The 24,223-nt window shown below is 42.1% G+C and overlaps 1 pseudogene; it reads right to left on the bottom strand.

The window, feature by feature from the left end:
- Window positions 1-783: 783 nt before the first annotated feature.
- LOC118991558 (septin-10-like) lies at window positions 784-2,091 on the bottom strand (annotated as a pseudogene).
- Between the last annotated feature and the right edge of the window lie 22,132 nt (window positions 2,092-24,223).

The following is a 24,223-nucleotide window of genomic DNA, read 5'->3' as shown; positions in this document are numbered from 1 at the left end:
CTCTGACTGGGAATCGAACCGCGATCTTTTGGTTCACAGGCCCGTGCTCAATCCACTGAGCTACACTAGCCAGGGCAGTCAAATTAAATTCTTTAAAAAATAATACACCATAATGAAAATATTGTGATAATACCTAGGTTTGAAAGTACTTATCACTAGAAAAAATAGTTTATATACTGAGATGTTTTTACTTTTAAACGTATCTTGTTTCATCAACCACAGTAAGGTGTGCTGAAGCATGGAAAGCCATCATGTTATAAAATTTGATATAAAAGCTTAGGATCATGTTATCCACTGAGTATTTATACCAAAAATAAAGAAGTTCCATAAGACTATTGAGAGGTTAGAGTTTCAGGTACATAATACATTTTAAAACATATTCCCAAAATTTTATCTTTATTACATATAAGAAAAGTTCACCTTGGAATATAAAAGCTATTGGACAGCCATGACATGGGTGAGTTTGGTGTTTTCAGTGGCGCTAACACTGCTCTGTGGCACAGCACTCTGCAGAGCGACCATAAGTGGGAGGCAGGAGAAATGATCTAGATTCATGACAAACCAGCACCTTAAAAACTTCCAACCACAGTGGATATGTTATATCATCCAATCTGGCGTATGCACTGACCTTATACTTAAAAGTATTTTTCCATGAATGGCAGTACTGACCACTGCCAGATACAGAATAAGCAATATAGCAAGTAAAAACAGCAAGATACTTCTAACATTTTAATAACTTCTGCTTGAGATGACCTTCTGTTATCTGGAAACTTTTTTTCTTTTTTACATAAAATCGAAGTTCTTATGGTCCTTGTCCTTCAGGTTCCTGTCAATTGCTATAAAGGTCTGGTTTTGGTATACCTTGGAAGTAGCTTTCTTTTTAGAGAAAGAGATTATTTCTTCTTCCAAAAGTCTTCTCTTTTCTTCAGGCTTCATTGTGTCTTCCTGGTAACTCTTTTAAGGTGCTCAAATTCAGCTTCTTTCAGTGTGGCTTCTTTCTCCTTTACTCGCCGTACAAACGTCTGCTTCATTTCTCCTTCCTTTCCCGGATGGGTGTTTCCCGTGAAATCTGTGTCTTTGGCACCGTGGGTCTCTTGAACACTGAGCAACTTACTCTCTGGGCCTACGGCCCTGAAGCCCATTTCCTCCCGTTTGCAGCACCTGTAAAGCTCGCAGGGCGGGGTGTGGGTCTGTCCTCGCAGACCCTTCATGTTTGTATGAATGAGCACCCCTGGGGCTTTACAAAGTAGCACTTTCTAAAACCACATGTCATGCACAAGTGGTTTTCGTTGTCTACTTGTACATAACCCGTACTTTCTACAGCTGCAAGTGGTAAGTGTCCATTTAGTGAAACACTGATTTTACAAATAGTTTCTTCATCTCTTGGGAATTGGTATAGTTGGGCATCATTTCTGACCAGTTCACTCGTGCACTTGATCTTAAAGTTCTGTAGTTCAGTTTTAGAAATTGCATCTGCTTTGGCAATCACTGGTATAATGTTCACTTTGTCAAGGCTCTTCGTGGTTAAGAGATCAAGTGTCTTCAGAGAGTAGAGAGGCACATGGGGGATATGAGAATCGTGGCAGTTAAAGAGAAAATGCTTAGTCTTCAGTTCTTAGACTTGGCCTCAGACTGAGCATCTATGTAGTCGACTGTTGGTTAGTAGCTCTCCTCTTTGTTTATTTGGTTATCGAATCCCACTCTATTCACAATGGTCAGTTTCAATCAAACAGTTCTTTTTTGGAGTTCATCTGTCTGAGCTTTAAGTCTAACATGTGGGTGAAAATGTGAGGATTTGCCCACGTGGTTGCACACCTGGTTGGTATGTCTCGGTGGATTGAGCGCCAGCCTGCGAACCAAAGGGTTGCCAGTTTGATTCCCAGTGGAGGCACATGCCTGGGTTGTGGGCCAGGTCCCCAGTGCAGGGCATGCAAGAGGCAACCACACATCGATGTTTCTCTCCCTCTCTTTCTCCCTCCCTTCTTCTCTCTCTAAATGTAAATAAATAAAATCTTTTAAAAAATAAAAATGTGAGTATTCATGGTCTTCAAAATTAGTATTAAACAGTGTATCCATTAGCATTGATTTTTCAATTCCAACCTCCTTAACACAGAGAATATTAGAACAGAAGCCTTGCTGAGTTCATCTGTTGACCAGCTGATTAGGCAAACTCTCAAAACCAAAATGGCCAGACACAGTTAAAAATTGAAGATTTTCTCTTGTCTCTGTTCATCGCCAGATACTTCTTAGGACATACAAGATTCTGTGAGACTGAAAGAGCCCAAGTCATACAAGCCAGTAAGCTACAGACACATGTCCAACCTGACTGCAAAGCTAGTGTTCCTTCGACTGTCCCAAGTTGTAAGCCAAATACATATTCACCGTGCAGGTGCCGTCCCACTTCAGAGGGCATGGTCCCAGTGGGAGCTGAGCACAGTGGGCTGAGGGCAGCAGACAATGGTCTCAGCCCTACCCTAGAGAGGCTGAGGGAGCTAGGGACAGGGAGGGTTTAGCGTGCAGGCCAGGCTCACATCATATGTTTTAAGTAGTGAATTTAATCCACCTTGTTAAAATCAGATTTCTTTACTCCAAACTCTAAATGCAATTTGTGCTGATAATATTTAAATTGTTGGCAATTCTTGAACACCCCTGGATGGTCCCTGGAAACTCATCCCTAGACAAGCTCAGTAGACACACCCCAGCAGCCTTTCTGTGGCTGGGTAACAGGACTTACTACTGAAATGTATTGCCACCAATCAGCCTTATTGTTTCTGGCTTGTTGGGTAAAATTGTACTGAGGCTACATGCACAAGCTCCTCATTAAGATATGGAATTTACATTGGTTTGCTGTGTTGGACTTGGAATGCTCATCTCGGAGACATTTTTATTAAATTCTGGAAACTCTAGGGCAAGGGTGTCCATCTGTGGCCCATGGGCCACATGCAGCCCAGGATGTCTATGAATGTGCCCTAACACAAAATTATAAATTTACTTAAAACATTATGAGATTTTTTTTTGTGATTATGTGTCATAATGTATTTAACATGCGGCCCAAGACAATTCTTCTTCTTCCATTGTGGCCCAGAGACACCAAAAGGTTGGACACCCCTGCAGGGATTTCTCATAAATATGATTCTTGTGATTGCCTTTTCTGTACACAAACAAAATCCCAAATTGGAAAAATGAAGGAAAATTGAAAACAAAAATTTCTCTACTTAAAATGCAATTATTTTGTAGTTTTATGAATTCCTTTTCCCTTTTTAAAAAAAAGATTTTATTTATTTATTTTTAGAGGGGAAAAGAGAGAGAAAGAGAAGGAGAGAAACATCAATGTGTGGTTGCCTCTCGCACAACGCCCACTGAGGACCTGGACTGCAACCCAGGCACGTGCCCTGACTGGGAATTGAACCAGTGACCCCTTGCTTTGCAGGCCAGCACTGAATCCACTGAGCTACACCAGCCAGGGTTCTTTTTCCTTTTTCATTACTTATTTAACACATTTTTATGATCCATTGGGGTAACTGCCCCGAATTAAAACTGAAACTGGGAAAAAAAATACATATATAGTGCAGGTGATGGTGTTTTTTCCCCCAAATAGTTTTGACAAACAATGCGGGGAATTTGCAAGAGCATGAGCTTTACATCATTCAGACCTGGGTTAACTGAGGCTCCCAAATTAATTGTAGATTAATAATCCTGTTGCAGTTTTCTTGTGTGAAACACACTGTCACTTCCCTTGTAGTTGTACAAAGTTTGAAGATAATGTAAGTAAAGTGTCTGGTCCATGGAAGAGAGTCTTTTGTTTTTTTTTAAAGATTCTATTTGTTGATTTTTAGAGAGAGGGGAAGGGAGGAGAAAGAGAGGGAGAGAAACATCAACATGTGGTTGCTTCTTGTGCAGCCCCCACTGGGAACCTGGCCTGCAACCCAGGCGTGTGCCCTTGACCAGGAATCAAACCAGTGACCCTTTGGTTCACAGGCCGGCACTCATCCACTGAACCACACCAGCCAGGGCGTAAGAGAATTTTTAATAGTATTTCCTTGTATGATTCTTGCCAGAGTTTGATAGTTAAGCATGTCACTCTTGTAGGTTTTTTGTTTTATTTGTTTGTTTTTATAATGGCATGAGCCGGTAGACTGCTCTTGGCCTTCTATGTATTCTTTTCACTGTGATTTGAGACATACTTTCTTATGAGTTAATTCAGCTGATCTTCAGCATAGCCTATGAAGGTCTGTCTCAACCCTCTGACATAACTCACCAACCAAAATTAGAAAGCCCACAAGGAATTACTCCACCATGAATAAGTTTGTCTTCAAAATAAAGAGCAGGACTAGGCCCTCAACCACTTCAGATAATGGAATTATAAGGTTCAAGCTATAAGTCATAAAACAAAGACTCAAAAGCATAAAAAATGAATGGGATGCAATAAAAAGGATTAGACAGGTATCAATTATTACAAATGATTATTATAAACTCAATGGATGGGTTGAACAGAAGATTAAAGGTAGCTGAGGTTAGAATTGGGCACTGGAAGATAAATCTAACAAAATGTAGCTCAGACCTGACTGATATGGTTTAGTTGGTTAGGCATCAATTTGCAAAGTAAAGGGTCACTGGTTCGATTCTTAGTCAGGGCACATGCCTGAGTTACAGGTTTGGTCCCCGGTTCTGTTGCATACAAGAGGCAACCAATCATTGTTTCTCTCCCTCTCTTTTCTCTTCCCTTCCCCTGTCTCTAAAAATAATAAATAAATAAAATATTTTTAAGTATAGCACAAAAGATAAAGAGATAAAAATGTGTGAAAGAGAGGAAGAGGTATGGTGAATAGAATATATTTTAACAGCCCTGGCTGGTGTAGCTCAGTGGATTGAGCTCAGGCCTGCAAACCACATGATCGCGGTTCAATTCTCAGTCAGGGCACATGCCTGGGTTGCAGGCCAGTTCCCAGCAGGGGACTCACGAGAGGCAACCATACATTGATATTTCTCTCCTTCTCTCCTTCCCTTCCTCTCTAAAGATAAGTAAATAAAATCTTGAAAAAAAGAATATGTTTTAATAAATGTTTGAAAATATTTGGCAGGAGGATAGAGAGAACGAGGCGGGATGGGGAAAATTCTGATTATTTACAAATTTATTCAACATCTATTTATAAGCCCCTAATGTGTGTCAGGTACTATTTTAGGCTCTTACAACAGATAATGCATGATGAGAAGAGATCATGGTTGACCATCTTCTGCAACTGATTTTGGACAAGAAATCTCGGTCTCAGGAAATGAATCTAATGATACACTCAGATCACAGACACATCAGAGAGAAACTAAAGAATTCAAAGATGGAGGAATATTTGAACAGAAATCAGAAAAGAAACAAATGTTTCCCACAAAGCAACAATAGCTGGACCAGTACCATATTTCTCAACAACTACAGCAATTAGAAAACACAGGAACATGGCCTTCATTGTCCTTAGAGGCAATACCCGGCAACTTAGAGGATGACACCCAGCTCTCCCACCATTCAGGCATGAAGACAACTTGAACAAACCAGCAGTACACAGTCTACTTCTGTTTAGAATTACCTAAATTCTTTTCAATTTTTGTTTGATAATTGGAGAAACATAAATAAAGACTGAGTATTAGATGGTATAAGAAATTATTTCATTATTTCATTTGATAGTGGTATTATGGTTAAATAGGATATGTCCTTATTTCCATAAAATGAATACTCAGGAATTAGAGATGAAATATCATGATATGTGTAATAACTTTTTAAAAATCACAATGAGATATTATTTTACATAATTACCTTGGAACTTTTTTTTAATCTGAAAATACCAAGTATTGGGGAAAACATATGAGCTGGTAGAGGCGTAAATTGGCTAATTGGAGCACGATTTGGTACCAAGTGGTAAAGTTGTAGATGCAAGTTCCTCCTACCCACCCACGCTACTTTCAAGGTTTATATCCTAGAAAAATTCTCCTACATGCTTGTTGGAAGTTGTGTATATGTGCCCCACTGACCTCAATGTGCATTTTTCCAACATTTCCCAGTCTCTTGTTTATTGGGTCACAGTACTGTCTATTACACAGAAATCTATCTTCCTGAAAACCATTAACAAAGGGCAAAATCTTAGCATAGAATTGGTACAAGAATGTTTAGATAACATATTACTGTGTTCTGACATGCATATGCATCACCTGTGATGTGGGCTGGCTAATAATGCTTGAATTACATCTATTCAAGCACTGGCATCTAACTTACAGTGTAAAGGAAATACAGAGGAAAGAGGACCATGTTAAATACCACCACACGGAAGCAGTCGGACCCAGAAAGCAGAATACTCCACAGGAAAACCAGTGTCATGGAAAAAGGGATTGTTCGACGTTAAAGGAAGCTTAAGGGACACAGTATGTAAGCTGATGCGTATGTGTTTTGGATTGGGTGTTATCTGGAAAGCCAGACACTATTGGAATAATTGGGAAAATATGAATATGGAATGAATGTCAGATGGTATTAAGAAATTATTGTTTATTTACTTAGGTTTATTCATGTTAATTTGGCTATGTGAGCAAAAGGTCTTTTTAAAATGTAGACACAAATATTTAAGATCAGCATACCAAGACATGTAAAATCCTGGATTTTAGAAATATAAAGTAAGTTAAATTTATAAAATGAGGGTGAAATAAAGTCATTTTTATTCTAAGAATAACTCAGAGTTTATCACGCATCCTCAGTGAAAGTTCCCTCAGGGATGTATTTCAGGAAGAAGGAAACTGAACACTTTGATGCAAGAGAGGCGGGTACAAACGAGGAGTTGCACATGTAAACAGCTGTTGACTGCATAAGGCAATAACAATAACATTAATACGGGGCATATAAACTAAGAGCCAACCGCAGGCTGGGCATTTACCACCAGATGGAAGAGAGGTATTCGGTGTTGTAGCAATCAGAGGCCGCTACTCTTCTGAAAGACGGTACAGAAGTTAACCACCTTTAGACTGTCAAGTATGCATGTTAAAATATCAAAGACATTTACTAAAAGAATAGAAATAGAAAGAATAACTTCTAAACCACAGAAGAGGAAATAAAGGAGAAAAAGAAAACATGATCATTCTAATTGCCAGCAGGAAAGGGAAAAAAACAGCATAGGAAAACCACTGAATGACACACCTGACCACAGTCACAAAGTCAAATATACCACTGGTCACAATAAGTATAATTTACCATCTCTCCAAGGATTGCTGGATTGGATGATTTTTAAATATCAAACTGTATGCTATTTACTATAGTGAATTTCAAACAGAGGCGCCAAAAAAGTGAAAATAAAGGGATGAACAAGACACAGCAGACAAAAAAACGAACCAAAAGAAAGCATTATTGGAAATGAAGAGAATCTCTACATAATCATAGATGAATAATTTACTGGGAAAAGTAAATAATTTTGATTACTTGATTTACAAAGTAATACAGCCTATAAACATAAAATCAAATACTGACAGAATTAAAAGAAGTTTATCATCCCCAATGACAATGGGAGATTTTAACATACATCTGGGATATTTCTAGATCAAACAGGCAAATTTGGTAAGAAATATATTAGCCCCCCATAAATAAGCAATCTTTTTTTAAATCTTCACCTGAGAACATGTATTTTTCTGATTGATTTTAGAGAGCGAGAAAGGAGAGAGAAGGAGAGAGACTGAGAGAGAAACATTGATTGGTTGCCTCCCCCACACTCCACAACTGCCATCGAATCCACACCCTAGGCATGTGCCCCAATCTGTAATCAAACCCCTAACATTTGATCTACAGGACAATTCTCCAACCTGGCCAGGGCATAAATAAGTAATCTTGCATACAATAATTGGAGAATTCATATGCCTGTCAAGTACATATCATGCATTTACAAAAATGGCAAAAATTGACTGTATACTAGGTCATAAAATAAGTCCTAACAAACCACAAAGGTTATCACACAAGACTGTATGCTTAAACCACAATGCAATTAAAGTAGAAGTTGATTTTTTAAAAAATTGTAAGACCCTGGCTGGTGTAGCTCAGTGGATTGAGCACAGGCCTGTGAACCAGAGGATTGAGGTTCAATTCCCAGTCAGGGCACATGCCTGGGTTGTAGGCCAGTTCCCTGCAGGCCAACTCCCAGCAGGGGATGCACGAAAGGCAACCATACACTGATCTTTCTCTCCCTCTCTCTTTCCCCTCTAAAGATAATAAATAAATAAAATCTTTAAAAAATAAAAATAAAAAATTGCAAGAGAGTGTATTTATTTTTTTCTTTTTATATATTTTTAATATTTTATTTATTTATTTTTAGACAGAGGGGAGGGAGGGAGGAAAAGAGGGAGAGAAACGTCAATGTGTGGTTGTCTTTCACTCACCCTCCACTGGGTACCTGGCCCGAAACGCAGGCATGTGCCCCGCGACCCTGATCCTTCGGGTCACAGGCTGGAGCTCAATCCACTGATCCACACCAACCAGGGTGACAAAGTGTATTTAGAAATTTACAGAGACAGTAGAAGTGAGTCAGGTGGGCTGTGTAGGCTCAAAGAACAAGTTACAGAGGCAGATAAAGGGCCCTCGGAGTTTAGGAGAGGGAAAGGCAAAAGTAATGCACCTGCAAGGGGCTGGGCATGAGAAGGGGAAGGCACGGTGGGCTCCCTAGGGGGAGAGTGTGCCAGAAATGGATTTGTCATAAAGATACTTCTAAGGCTCCATATTTTTATAAATTAAACACACACACATACTTCCACATGAATCATAGGTCCAGTAAAAGACATTGTGATAGAGAGACTACAGCTTGGGTGTGGACAGCAGCTGTAGTCAGTTGCCACCAGATAAGTTTACAATAGCCCACACTCATTTGTATAAGATCTACCTGACTTTCGTACAGTTCAAACTTGTGAATTAAATGTGAGGGGCTAGGAATCACTAGCCCTGCTTCTTTCAAGTCTTTGATGGGGCTATTAATGTCTGCATTTCCCCCAAGGATGCAGTATTGCTTCTGGTTTAATTATCTTGGCAATGGGTGGAAGTTCTAGAGGCTTCCACTTGGCCCTGCCTACCGTAGTGACCCCATAATGACCCCATAGGTCAGAGCCAATGTAGAGATTCTGTCCATTGCCAAGTATATCTATTCTAATTAGTTTCCAGTAACCAGGAAAATAACCACAGGATGAGTTTGTCAGCCAACTGGGCCCACTGTGACTCAAAATGAGTTGAGATTCGATCTATCCCCTGCACACCATATACCCCTACTTTGAGTGGTGGGCTACAGTGGCATTTTGAATCCCAAAGAACTGGCATCAATTCAGAGCCAATGTCTTGTAATTCTGACAGCTCTGGGTATTTCCTTTTCCCCAATGCCACTTACTCTAGTAAATGGCTGCAGATCCCTTTAGGGAATGCTGAAGGAAGATCGAAGTGTTTATTTGTGAAGGTGATGCAAGGTGCTCCTTCGAGGGAAGCTGACCTCTTCCAGACTTAAGTCTGGAAACCGGGTGAAAAGGCAGCATTCTCTCCTACGATGACTAAGTAGGATGTTTGGCACCAGCCCTAGACTTTTTCCTGGTATACAGATCAAGCGTTATTCTAGTGGGCCAATTCTCTAGTTCGTTCCTGGGGCACCAGGATCAGTTAGCTACCACTGAAGATCTATGCAGGGCAGGTGTTCTGATTACTGAAACTTCCCCGATGCCCTTTACGGTTGATGCGCCCACCCTGTCTTTGATGGTTAAATGCTTCCACCAGCCCAGCCTACAGTGGAATACCACCACCCTCGCTGAAATCAGCCCATCTTAAAGGTGGCACATACAGTCGTAGCTGGCCGATAACGGGAGCAACCACAGAACTTTCCAGAACGCAGGAGATCCCCTCACTAATATATTTGTCACTGCCTTAGTAAAGGGACTGTCTTCTCAGGCCTTCACACAGAACGTAGTTGGGGGAGAGGTCACACATGATGCACGCAGTCTAACACTGCAGTCTCCCCATGCCTTTGGCTGTCCTCCTCCACTTCATGCCGGAGAAGCTCTGGCATCTTTACCACATTAAATTTAACCTCATTAAACCTGAATATTGAATTCAGGTTTAGTTGAATTCAATATTGAATTCAAGTTTCAGCCAAACAACAAAATAAGCTAGAGACACCTCTAGCTACACGAGCTAACACATTAAGTGTTAGCATATCTAGTAAGCATATTAATATAAAAAATTTGGCCTGCTATAGTATTATATTTTTCCCTGCTTTATCTGCCAATCTTAGAATCCATTCTCACACACATTCCTCAGGTTACTGTGAATATATATTAGCAAAGTCCTCCTATTCTTTCGGTGACTAAGCTACTTCCTCCTGGCTCACACAGTGTTCCTGTTTCTCTAGACCATGCCAAGGTTTGACACTATGTGTGGGCCTAGTGGCAACAGGCAAGGGCTGTGGTGGATCCAAAGGCAAATGAGCATCCTCTCTCAAGGCATCTGCCTCAGATAAGATTGTAACAAGTTTTTCAAGTCCAGGAAACTTGGACACCAGAAGGCAAATTACTCCACTGATAAGGGGCCTCAGAATGACCTGACAGTTCAAGGCTTTCAAGATTATCAGTTTTAGGCCCTAGCTGGTGTAGCTCAGTGGATTATGCACAGGCCTGCAAACCAGAGGATCACAGTTCGATTCCCAGTCAGGGCACATGACTGGGTTGCAGGCCAGTTCCCAGCAGGGGATGCACAAAAGGCAACCATGCATTGATGTTTCTCTCCCTCTCTCCTTCCCCTCTAAAGATAAATAAATAAACAAAATCTTAAAAAAAGATTATCAGTCTTATTTGGACGTCTCAATTCACTTGAGATGTTTTAGTTTCAGAGTTCGGTATCCTATTCCTTCATGATCAATGTCCTAACTTCCACATGAAAACCTTTGCAAGCTTGTTAATTCAACAGTCATTATAATTCATCAACCAACACAATTAAATTTTGTTTTGATTTTCAGCATTATTTTGAAGCTACAAGAAATAAGAAATTCTTTTAGGGTTATCATGGAAGCTCTCTGGTTCTCATTCCAAGACTTGAGCTGAGAGTTAACAGGCCTGAGCTTGCCATTTTCTCCTTATAATCACTTGTCTTGTGCCATATGGTCATTATTACTGCCATAACAGGGAAAGGCAGCAGCCCGTGAGCTCCCCAGACATATGTGCCAACAGGCACTTAATCACACTAAACACAGGTGACAGTTCGATATATTGTGATGCCACTGATTGGTATGGGTTACTGATCCCCATTTCTAATTGACAAAGAGGTCAGCCCTGTGCTCAAATCCAAGGGCACAGACTAGTGCCCAAATCCTACCTTCATGGGTCTATTTCTTGGGACATTCAAGGTATCAATTCTTTTTTTTTCCTTATATTTTATTTATTTATTTTTAGAGGGGAAAGGAGGGAGAAAAAGAGGGAGAGAAATATCAGTGTGTGGTTGCCTCTTGCATTCCCCCAACTGGAGACCTGGCCTGCAACCCAGGCATGTGCCCTGACTGGGAATCAAACTGGTGACACTTTGGTTAGTGGGCTGGCACTCAATCCACTGAGCCACACCAGCCAAGGCCTGGTATCAGTTCTTTATTCATGTGTGTCCAATCAAGACACAGAAACCACATAGTAATTTAAACTGCATAGTTTAATATAAAGAATTACTAAACAATGATAGGAAAGTAACTATACAGATGTGTAGAAGATTCTAGAAAGTATCTTAGAGATGAGGAAGCATCCCCAAGGCTGCGGTTCAAGCCTTATTGGAGAACGTATGCTTGTAGGACCTAGACGGGAGAGCAGTTTGCTGGCTTTCCCAGACAGCTAGTCACCAATCACCAGGCAAGCAGGAAACAACCCTCCAGGGTGCAGGTGAGCTAAGGCTGGTAGGCAGGCATGCAGAGGCAACTAAGGTGCCTGGAGTATGTGGTGTTCACATCAGGAGGGTTGTGGGAAATAACTCTCTGGGGTGAAATGAGCTGAGGCTGGTGGGAGGGCATGCTGAGGGAGTCAGGGCTCCACCATGGGCATGAGGCTGGCAGTGTGCTGTGCCTACAATGGGAAGGCAGCAGCTAAGTGATCACTGGGCCCATGCTGGGGCTTCCTGGTAGCCGAGGGACTGCTTCGCCTGGGTACCTGGCTGGAGCAGAGCACTCCTGGTGGTTCCCCCTGCCTCCAAAAAAACATGTACACATTGCTGGTAGACCATGTAGCAGTAGCGAAAAAACAAAATGCATTGGAACTAGGGAGGAAAACTCCCTTCCTCCTGCACTGTTCCTCCTGTGCCCTCTCCATTATGCTCACTGTAGAGAAGAAATGCTTGAATAGTCTAGTGCATTACTACAGAGTAAGTACTAAAGAATAGTTTAGAGCTGAGAGTTAATAGATTAATAACTGGTATATGCTATCAATTCATTTGTAAGGAAAACTACTATAACATTTAAAAATATTTATTGATGCCCTACTATGTACCAGGCACTGTCATAGGCCTTGGCATAATAACAACATGCAAGACAGATCAACTGCCTCTTCTCACAGAGCTCATGTTGTAGTAAGGGAAGACAGACAATGAGCAAACACACACAAAGATGTCAATTGTACATAAGTGGTATACAAAATAAAGCAAGAAAAGGTGTGCAAAGTGCAGATACTCCCTGTCTTAGTTGTAATGGACAGGCTTATAGCAGGCTAGCCCTCCCACCAAGAACAAGAAGGACTAGATAAAAATAAAAACAAACAGCCCTGGCTGGCGTAGCTCAGTGGATTGAGCGCGGGCCTGCGAACCAAAGGAGCCTGGTTCGATTCCTAGTCAGGGCACATGCCTGGGTTGCAGGCCAGTTCCTGGCAGGGGACTCACGAGAGGCAACCATTCAGTGATACTTCTCTCCTTCTCTCCTTCCCTTCCCCTCTAAAAATAAATAAATAAAAACAAACAATTGTTTTATTTGAAGTCATCAAAGAGCTCCTAAGACAGCCAGAATTTGAGGGGCCAAGTTTCAAGAGAGAATGAAAAACCATTTAGGAGAGCCCAAATTCTACTCCACTTTTCATCTAGAAGGATTTGCCAGATTGTAAGTGGTATAGGGTGTGAGGCTAAGAAGTTTATCAGAAAGTGGCCACCAAGACTTCTGGCCTAGATGGAGACACAGGTAGATACATTTTGCCTCCTTGCACAACCACAAGAAGGGCAACAACAACTATAAAAGAATTACCAAAATTATCAGAAAAATCAGACAGTGCGAAAGTCCAACAACCAAGGAGTTAAACAAGAAACATTCATCCAGACTGGTGGGAGGGGTGAAGACAGGCAACCAGGGTGGAAAGGACTTGAGGAAGGAGGCAGCTGAGGACTAGGTGAGGTGGCAGCTGGCAGACTGGGTGGTCCCACATTTGCATGTGGATAAACCAGGAGGAGCAACTGGAGAGCGAGACAGACCATGCAACCCAGGGTTCCAGTGCAAGGAAATAAAGTCTCAAAACTTTTGGCTATAAACACCTGGGAGAGTTGCAGGAGCGGTATATACTCCCAGCCTCACAGGAGAGACCGTTGGAGAGACCCACAGGGTCTTAGAATATACACAAACCCACCCACCTGGAAATCAGCACCAGAAGGTCCCAATTTGCTTCGGGATAGTGGAGAAGTGACTGAAATCCAGCCCAAAGCCAAGTAAACCACATGGCTCCCTCTTAAAACCCTCCTTGCACCACAGCACCAAAATGCAGCAAGATGGGTTGCCCCACCCTGGCAAATACCTAAGGCTCCACCCCTTACTACATAACAGGCACACCCAGACAAAACAATATGATAAAAAAAAAAAGACCAAAGCTCCAAAAATAGGACTAATCAATAAGAGAGAGCGAACATATCAGGTGCAGAATTCAAAACATTGGTAATCAGGTTGCTCACAGAACTGGTTGAGTATGGTCACAAAATGGAGGAAAAAGTGAAGGCTATGCAAAGTTAAATAAAGGAAGATGTACAGGGAACCAATAGTGAAGGGAAGGAAACTGAGAATCAAATCAATGGTTTGGAGCAGAAGGAAGAAATAAACATTCAACCAGAACAGAATGAAGAAGTAAGAATTCAGAAAAATGAAGAGAGGCTTAGGAATTTCTGGGACAACTTTAAATGTTCCAACATCTGAATCATAGGGGTGCCAGAAGAAGAGGAGGAGCAAGAAATGGAAAATTTATCTGAAAAAATAATGAAAGAGAACTTACTCAGTCTGGCAAAGGAAATAGACTTCCAGGAAGCCCAGGAAGCTAAGGGAATCCTAAAGAAGCTGGACCCAGAGAAGCATATAGCAAGGCACAACAAAATTACATTTTCCAAGATCAAAGGTAAGAAGAGAACCTTTTAAAAATATATATGTTACTAATTATGCTATTACAATTGTCCCATTTCCCTCCACTTTATTTGCCTCTGCCCTGTACCTCACCCCCCACATTTCTTCCCTTTTAATACATGTCCATGGATCATACATATAAGTTCTTTGGCTTCTCCATTTCCCTTACTATTCTTTACCTCCCCCTGTCAAATTGGTACCTACCATTTACGCTTCTTATTCCCTGTACCTTCCCCCCTCCCCCTCCCTACTGATGACCCTCCATGTGATCTCCATTTCTGTGATTCTGTTCCTGTTCTAGTTGTTTGCTTAGTTTGTTTTCATTTCAGGTTCAGTTGTTCATAGTTGTGAGTTTGTTGTCATGTTGTTTTTCATATTTTTTATCTTTTTCTTTTTCTCAGATGAGTCCCTTTGACATTTCATATAATAAGGGTTTGGTGATGATAAACTCCTTTAACTTGACCTTATCTGGGAGGCACTTTATCTGCCCTTCCATTATAAATGATAGCTTTGCTTAATAGAGTAATCTTGGATGTAGTTCCTTACCTTTCATGACTGTGAATACTTCTTTCCAGCCCTTTCTTACCTATAAGGTTTATCTTGAGAAATCAGCTGAAAGTCTTATGGGAACTCCTTTGTATGTAACTCTCTCCTTTCCTCTTGCTGCTTTTAAGATTCACTCCTTATCTTTAATCTTGGCTAACTTAATGATGATGTGCCATGGTGTGTGCTTCCCTGGGTCCAACTTCTTTGGGACTCTTTGAGGTTCCTGGACTTCCTGGAAGTCTATTTCCTTTGCCAAATTGGGAAAGTTTTTTTTTATTTTTTTAAGTTTTTATTTTTCATTAAGTTTTTTAATAAAAAAAGTTTCATTATTTTTTCAAATACATTTTCAATTTCTTGCTCTTCCTCTTCTCCTCCTGGCACCTCTATGTTGAAATGCTTAAAGTTGTCCTGGAGGTTTGTAAGCCTCTCCTCATTTTTTAATTCTTATTTCTTTATTCTGTTCCACTTAAATGTTTAATTCTTCCTTCTGGTCCAAACCATTGATTTGATTCTCAGTTTCCTTCCCTTCACTGTTGGTTCCCCGCACATTTTCTTTTATTTCACTTTTCATAGCCTTCACTTTTCCCTCTATTTTGTGACCATACTCAACCAGTTCTGTGAGCATCCTGATTACCAGTGTTTTGAACTCTGCATCTGATAGATTGGCTATCTCTGCATCACTTAGTTGTATTTTTTTCTAGAGCTTTTACCTGTTCTTTCCTTTGGGCCTTGTTTCTTCTTGGTGCATCTGTTACATAGTAAGAGGTGGAACCTTAGGTATTTGCCAGGATGGGGCAACCCACATTGCTGCGTTGTGGTGCTGTGTATGTGGGGGAGGGGTCCAAATGGGAGCAATGCCTCTTGCTGGAGTCTCAGCCAGCTTTTAGTCAATTTCCCCACTATCCACAAGCAAATTGGCCCCTTCTGGTGTTGATTCCCAGGCGGGTTTGCATACATTCTAGGACCTGTCAGCCTCTCCAATGAACTCTTCTCTGAGGATGGGAGTTTCTCCTGACGTCTCAACCCCAGAGATTTTTTAAGTGAGAGGCTTTATTTCCCCACACTGGAACCCTGGGTTGTGTGGTCTGTCTTGCTCCCCATTTGTTCTTCTCAGTTTATCTGCACACAAATGTGGGACCACCTGGCCATCCAGCTGCTGCTTAGCCATGTATCCTCTCCACCCTGGCTGCCCGTCTCTGCTCCATCTACCGGTCTGGATGAATGTTTCTTCTTTAACTCCTTGGTTGTCAGGCTTCCATACAGTTTGATTTTCTGGAAGTTCTGGTTGTTTTTTGTTTTTTAAGCTTATTGTTGTCCTTCCTTTGGTTGTGCAAGGAGACCCAATGTATCTACCTGCATCATGGCTGGAAGTCAAAAGATAAGGAGGGAATCTTAAAAGCAGCAAGAGAAAAAGAGACAGCTATCTACAAAGGAGTTCCCATAAGACTATCAGCTGATTTCTCAAAAGAAATCTTGCAGGCAAGAAGGGCATGGAAAGAAGTATTCCAAGTCATGAAAGGCAAGGAACTACATACAAGATTACTCTGCTCAGCAAAGCTATCATTTAGAATGGAAGGGCAGATAAAATGCTTCCCAGATAAGGTCAAGTTAAAGGAGTTCATCATCATCAAACCATTATTATATGAAATGTTAAAGGGACTTATCTGAGAAAAAGAAGAAGATCTGAACAGCAAAATGACAACAAACTCACAATGATTAACAACCACACCTAGACTTCCAGCCAAGATGGAGGCGTAGGTGGAAACACTGTGCTTTCTCACACAACCAAGTTCAAAGACAACAAAGTTTTAGTAACAAAAATGCAACCAAAACACAGAAAATTGAACTATACGGAAGTCTGACAACAACGAACTATTCAGCTAGACCAGTAAGAGGGGCAGAGCCAGCGGCTGGCAGAGTGGGGTTGCACAGGAAAACTAGGCCAGACCAACCCAGGCACATAGACAGAGGTTGGCAGATCCCAGGCTCGGGGTGGCAACAGGCAGACCCAGTGGGGGCGCAAGGTGGCAGGCTGACCGAGGTTGCACATTTGCACGCAGGTAGACCAGGTGAAGGAGCAAGCAGTGAGATGGCCCACACGGGCCCCAGCGGTGGAAAGCTGCAGAGGGGGCCACCATTGCCCTCTTTGACCCCACCCCCACATACAGTGTCACAAACCAGCACCTGGATTGTCCTACCCTGGTGAACACCTAGGGCTCTGCCCCTCATACCTAACAGGTGCGAACAGACCAAAACATTATGGCTCAAGAAGAACTCAAAGCCCCAGGGCCAATAACTCTAAGTGCCCAAGAAATAGCCAACCTCTCAGATGCACAGTTCAAAATGCTGGTGATCAGGATGCTCACAGAACTGGTTGATTTTAGTCACAAATTAAAGGGACAAATGCAGGCTAAACTAATTGAAATGAGGGTAATTAAACTAAGGGTAATGCACAGGAAACCAATAGTGATGGAAAGGAAACTGGGACTCAAATAAGGGAGTGGACCAGAAAGAAGAAAAAAATGACAAACAGAAAAGTATGAAGAAACAAGAATTCAAAAAAATGAGCAGAGGCTTAGGAACCTCCAGGACATCTTTAAATGTCCCAACATCCAAATTACAGGGGTACCAGAAGGGGAAGAGGAATAGCCATGAGTGGATTATTTATTTGAACAAATAATAAAGGAGAATTTTCCCAATCTGGCAAAGGCAATAGACTTCCAGGAAATCCAGGAATCACAGAGAGAGATTGGAATTCAGCTTCCAAAGAAGCTGGACCCAAGAAGGAACACACCAAGGCACATCATAATTACATTAGCCAAGATTAAAATGAAGGAGAGAATCCTAGAAGCAGCAAGAGATAAGGGGACAGTCACCTACAAAGGAGTTACCATCAGACTGTTAGTGGATTTCTCAAAAGAGACCTTCCAGGCAAGAAGGGGCTGGAAAGAAGTATTCCAAGTCATGAAATCCAAAGACCTACATCCAAGATTGCTCTATCCAGCGAAGCTTTCATTTAGAATGGAAGGGCAGATAAAGTGCTTCTCAGATAAGGTCAAATTCAAGGAGTTCATCATCACCAAGCCCTTATTATATGAAATGCTAAAGGGACTTATCTTAGAAAAAGAAGATAAAAAATATGAACAGTGAAAGGACAGCAAACTCACAGTTATTAACAACCACACCTAAAACAAAAGCGAACAAGAGGACAGCTAGAACAGGAACAGAACCACAGAAATGGAGATCACATGGCGGGTTATCAACAGGGGAGTGGGAGGAGGAGAGAGGAGGGGAAAGGTACAGAAAATAAGTAGCATAAATGGTAGGTAGAAGATAGAGGGGCGAGGTTAAGAATAGTATAGGAAATGTAGGATCCAGATAACTTATATGTATGACCCATGGGCATAAACTAAAGTGGGAGAATGTGGGTAGGAGGGGGTGTGCAGGGCAAAGGGGAATAAAGGGGGGAAATGGGACAACTGTAATAGCATAATCAATAAAATGTGTGTGTGTAAATATGTGTGTGTATGTATATATATATACCTCCCACTCAATTGGGAGGTACGGAATAGATACAGGGATGTTAAGAACAATATAGAAAATTGAGTGTTAAAAGAATTTATATGCATGACCCATGGGTTTGAATGATGCGGGGTATTGCTGGAGGGAGTGGGAAGGGTAGTAGTAGGTGGAGGGGATCACAGATGAAATAAATGGGACAACTGTATAGTATAATCAATAAAATATTAATTGAGCACGGGCCTGCGAACCAGAGGATCGCGGTTCGATTCCCAGTCAGGGCACATGCCTGGGTTGCAGGCCAGTTCCCGGCAGGGGACACACGATACATTGTGTGTCCTCCGCAGAGGCAACCACACATTGATATTTCTCTCCCTCTCCTCTTCCCTTCCCCTCTAAAGATAAATAAATAAAATATTAAAAAAATAAAATAAAATATTAAAAATAAAACTAAAATTTAAATTAAAAAAATAGAACTTTGTGTTGTAGACTGCTCTGCCTGGTTTTAGGAATTGTATCTCGATCCCTTGTGGCTAAGGGCGAGAGACAACCTCTGGAATGGGAGCCGCAGGAGACAAAGCTTGTCTCTGATAGCAAATGCTGCCTCAGTTTCCTCTCCCTGACCCCAAAGCTTGGTCGGAAGTCAATGACCGGTAAGACCCCTCACAGCGGGGGGGCCACCTAAGCCACACTCCATCACTTGGGAGGCCTTCGTGGAAGGACTCAGGGAACTACAACAGAGAGCAATGGACTTCCACCCCCCAGCTCTAACAAAGCCCCAGTCCCCATGTTCTCTGGAAGAAGCGCTTCCTGGCTNCCCCCCCCCCCCCCCCCCCCCGGCTCTGACAAAGCCTGAGTCCCCATGTTCTCTGGGAGAAGTGCTTCCCGGCTCTAATCCCCTTAAGCCTGAATACCTGATGGAGAGAGGTGCAGCTCCTTGCCTTGCTAGAGTGTGTCCTGGGGAAAAATCTGGCACCACAAAGACTTCCTGATAAACCTGTGCAATCTGCTCTGCTAAGAGCGCTTTCAGTCATATGTTAAGGGTTCGAGCAGGAAACCCTAAAACTCTGTTCCTGACAGACTCTGAAGCCCTCAGATTTCTTTGAAATGTTATCTACTGTTTGATCCTTGCCGCCCTGTATTCCTGTGTATTAGAACCCAATAAAAGGCTATGGAGCAGGGGGCTCGGGGCCTTTTTCTCCTCGGAGAAATTGGCTGCAGCTGGCCTTTTTCCCTGAGAAACTGGCCACTGCTCACTTCTCCTCTCCAAGCAGATCATGTCATGTCTTGGCCACATTCACTTTCATCCGTGGCACACGGGGGAACTTGCGCGAAGCCACCCCACACTTTTGTGCATCAAAAGATACTATCAAGAGAATGAGAAAACCACCCATAGAATGGGAGAAAATACTTTCAAATCATATATTACAGACAGGGTGAAATAGTTGCAATATATATATATATATATATATATATATATATATACACACACACATACGTATAAGGGCCTAGTATCTAGAATATGTAAAAAGCTACAATTTAACAATCAAAAGACAAGCAACCCAATTTTTAAAAAGATTTTATTTATTTATTTTAGACAGAGGGAAAGGGAAGGAGAAAGAGAGGGAGAGAAATATCAATATTGCCTGTCATGCACCCCACACCAGGAAACCTGGCCTGCAATCCAGGCACGTGCCCTGACTGGAAATCAAACCAGTGACCCTGTAGTTTGCAGGCTGGTGCTCAATCCACTGAGCCACACCAGCCAGGGCACAACCCAGGTTTTAAATGGGCAAAATGTTGATGGAAATGTAAAATGGGCCAGCTGTTGTGGAAAACAAAATGAGGGCTCCTCAAAAAAAATTTAAACATAGAATTACCATATAAGCCAGCATTCCACTTCTGGTTACATGGTCAAAAAAATGGGAAACAAGAACTCAAATGTTCACAACATTTGTTCCTAATAGCATTATTCACAACAGAAAGCAAAACGGGCCTTTGACTTCCCTGCCAATGGTGAGCCTATAACAAGGTGCAGCTATGGGCACCCCAAATAGGGATTTGTAATGGGGTCCAGAGCTCAGGGTGTCCAGGAAATATTTTTAAAATATGTGATGTTCTCATCCCGCCGCTGGTCTGAACTGGGGGATGGGACACATGGAGCAGGGCCTTGGAGAGTTGTTTTGTACAGCAAAAGTTTTACCAATAACCTCAGGCATGGTCATTTAACATATTTTTTTAAAGTTTTAACTGGTTTCATGGATATGTTAAATAGTTGTGGCCATGCATTTGAACCAGGGAGATGGGAGTGACTTCCATCCAGGATGTAACTGGGAGATAACTTTCCCAGGTTACAGTGCCTGCATGAGAGCTTGGAGATGATTGGCTCCACACTATGGGGCCATGCCTGCCCAAACTTACCATGGCAGCCAAGAAAAGCTGGAAAAAAAATAGAAGAATTCTGGGAGGTGTGGCTGACTGTCGGAGGAATTGGAAATGGGGCTGCAGAGGACAATTGGTGCTGGGATTTAAACACAGGCGCAGCAGCCGTGCTGGAGGGTTGGGACCATGTAGCTTCAGGTATTCCCTTTTGTCATGTGGCTTAGGAAGCAGGAGAGACCTTGCTGGGAAAGAAAGGCGTGAAAGGACTCTTGCTGGTGGGCCATGAGAAGGTGCCACATGGTTTTGGATTAACTGAAGATCGCAGTGATGACACAGCTGATGGTGCTGGGGGCTGAGGGGCTGCCTGAGCCACGGGCTTCTACTTCTTTTCCTGAGATACGGTGCCCCGGACTGGGCAGAGGGACGACTGTGTGACTTTGTGGGTATTGTAAAGGACTTTAGTATTTTAATGAAGACATTTAGTCATTACGCTAAGTCTGTATAACTCTTTGAAGAAATAATTCCTTTCATTTTCACCAATCTCTGGCATTTACAGACATCTTTCCCTGGTGGTGGGCAAGGCAAGTCTAGTACAGGGGGGACTCCTGGAGCAGAAGGGGGCGTCCATTTGGTAACTGTGTATCACACACACACACACACACACACACACACTGCCCAGGTCTGTTCTGTAACAAGCCCTTGGGCTGTGTCTCATTTGAGCTGTTTGCAGACAGACTTCCAAGGACAGCAGGAAAGTTTCATACTCTGAGCACTGGGGAGAAAGGATTTGATTATAAAGTTTCTTGATTTTGCAAAATTATTCCAGGATTTATGTGCCAGTGTGATGACTTCACACGCCACAGTGGCACAGGTGGCAGGCCCATGTACGGGGAGACACTTGATGATGAGAATTTCATCCTGAAGCATGTCCTTGCATTTTGTCCATGGTGAATGCTGGACCCAACGCAGAGTCCCCAGTGTTTCATCTGCACGGCCAAGACTGAGCGGCCGGAGGGCAAGCATGCGGTCTCGGGCCAGGTGAGAGATGGCGTGGGTGCTGTGACAGCTGTGGAGCGCCGTGCAACCAGGAATGGCAAGACCAGCAAGAAGCTCACCATTACTGACTGTAGAGAATTCTAATAAATTTGACTTGTGTGTGTGTGTTGTTTAAAGATTTTATTTATTTATTTTCAGGAAAAGAGGGAGAAAGGGAGAGAAACATTGATGTGCAAGAGACACACTGATCTGTTACCTCTTGCACACCCCCAACCGAGGACCTGGCCCACCACCCAGGCATGGGCCCTGATCGGTAATTGAACTGGCCAGTACTCAATCCACTGAGCTGCGCCAGCCAGAGCTGACTTGGGTTTTATCTTAACCACCAGATCATTCCTTCTATAGCTCAGGACAGCACCACTTTTACTCCTTGCTGCTTGGAATGTTCTATAACCTTCGTGCTCTTACAGCAATTCATTGGGCTGCATATTTTCCTTACAGCTTCCAAGTCTAGTTGGATTACAGATTTAAGTTTATGATTATGAAATAAAAAACAGACAACAACAAAAAAGGTGGAAATAACCCAAATGTCCATTAATGGATAAGTGGATAAACAAATCATGGTATATATATACAATGGACTATTATTCAGAGATAAAGTATTGTTTTTATGTATTATTCATAATTAAAAATGTATGAAGTACTAATACATTGTATACAAACCTTTTAAAATTTATTGCTTTTAGAGAGAGAGAGGAAGGGAGAAAGAGGCAGAACAAAACATCAATTTGTTGTTCCACTTATCTATGCATTCATGGGTTGATTCTTGTATGTGCCCTGCCTGGGGATTGAACCCACAACCTTGGTGTGTTGGGATGACACTCTAACCAAATGAGCTACTAGGCCAGGGCCCTCTACATGAACTTTCGATACCATAAAGGGGAACTGGCCTGGAGAGAGTCTGCCTAGGGCCAGCCAGTAGTATGTGGGTTCTTGACTTAATGCAGAGAAGATTTCACAACATGAATTCAGGTGACTATGAGGGTATGTTTATTAAAGCTGGGGAAAGTGAAACAAGGAAGGACTCAGCATAGAAGAAGCAACAGGATTGCTTAGGCTGGGCTGCCTTAGCTCACTGGGAAGTCAAGAGAAAATGGGGCCTTGGGGACAGGATCAGGGTGTTAACCCAAGATAAGCTGCTGCTGCTCGTTGCTCCCCTGGTTGGAAGTCTCCTGGGGACCCTGGGACTTCTGGAGATGCCTGCCTGTGGGGGAAGGAGAGGGGAAAGGGAAAGGTGCAGGCATGCTCCTGTGCTCTGGGGAGCGAAAGTGCACACTTGGTCCTTGGTTTTGAGGGTTTTTTAAGGCTGGGAGTTTAGGGGAGGTCTTAGCGGAGGGTTTCAATATAATATTCATCAGCTTTATGCTGATGTGCCAAAATGAGATTTATTCCCTCAACTTCATCTATTCATGAATATGGTTGACACAAATTGCACTAACTGGATTTCTGCTATCTAGCTCCCTGAGTAGGGTTATTTAAGCTACTCATCCTCTGGTTGCAGAGGAAAAGTATAAAGCATTTACTCTTAAATGGTTTAAGAGTGTCCTTGGTTAGGGAAGATAGGATTTTGAGATTTACCTGATGGCAGTAAACTGCTTGGCCATTTAACTGCCTGTCTCAATTTCTCTGTTCCACTTGTCTTGACTTAGGGGCTTGTCTCATTTTGAAAACATGCTAAGAAACCAAAAACAAAAGGCCACTTTTGCATAATTGTATTTATATGACATATTTAGAGTAGGCAAATCCACCCTGGCCAGGTCGCTCGGTTGGTTAGAGTGTCATCCCCCTGTGCCAAGGTTGGAGTTTTGATCCCCAGTCAGGAAACATACAAGAATGCATCAACCAATGAATGCATAAATAAGTGGAACAACAAATCAATGTCTGTCTATCTGTCTGTCTGTCTCTCCTCCCCTTCCTCTCTAAAATCAATCAATAAAATTTTTTTTAAAAGGATGGGCAAATCCATGGAGACAGAGCAGATTGAAGGAGCTGGTAGATGGGGAAATAGGAGCAACTGCTAATGCATACAGGGTTTCTGCTTGGGGTGGTCAAGATGCTCTGGAACTAGACAGAGGTGGTACTGCATGGCATTTTGGATGTACTTAATACACAATGTTTCTTTAAAATAGTTAAAGAATTTAAACACATAGTTTAAATTATGTGTATTTTACAATAATAAAAACATTATTGATTCAATATCGTAAAGCTATCAGTTCTTCCCAAGCTAATTAATAGATTTAAGGTACTCACAGGCAAAACCCCACCAGGTATTTTGTGGAAATTGTCAAATTGATTCTAAAATGTATATGGAATTGCAAAAGGCAAAGGACAGCAAAAAAACCTTG

This window comes from Sturnira hondurensis, unplaced genomic scaffold (genome assembly GCF_014824575.4).
Source record: "Sturnira hondurensis isolate 20B ecotype Veracruz unplaced genomic scaffold, ASM1482457v3 Scaffold0007578, whole genome shotgun sequence".
In the NCBI taxonomy this organism is placed as follows: Eukaryota; Metazoa; Chordata; class Mammalia; order Chiroptera; family Phyllostomidae; genus Sturnira; species Sturnira hondurensis.
This window is presented reverse-complemented; position numbering and strand designations above follow the sequence as displayed.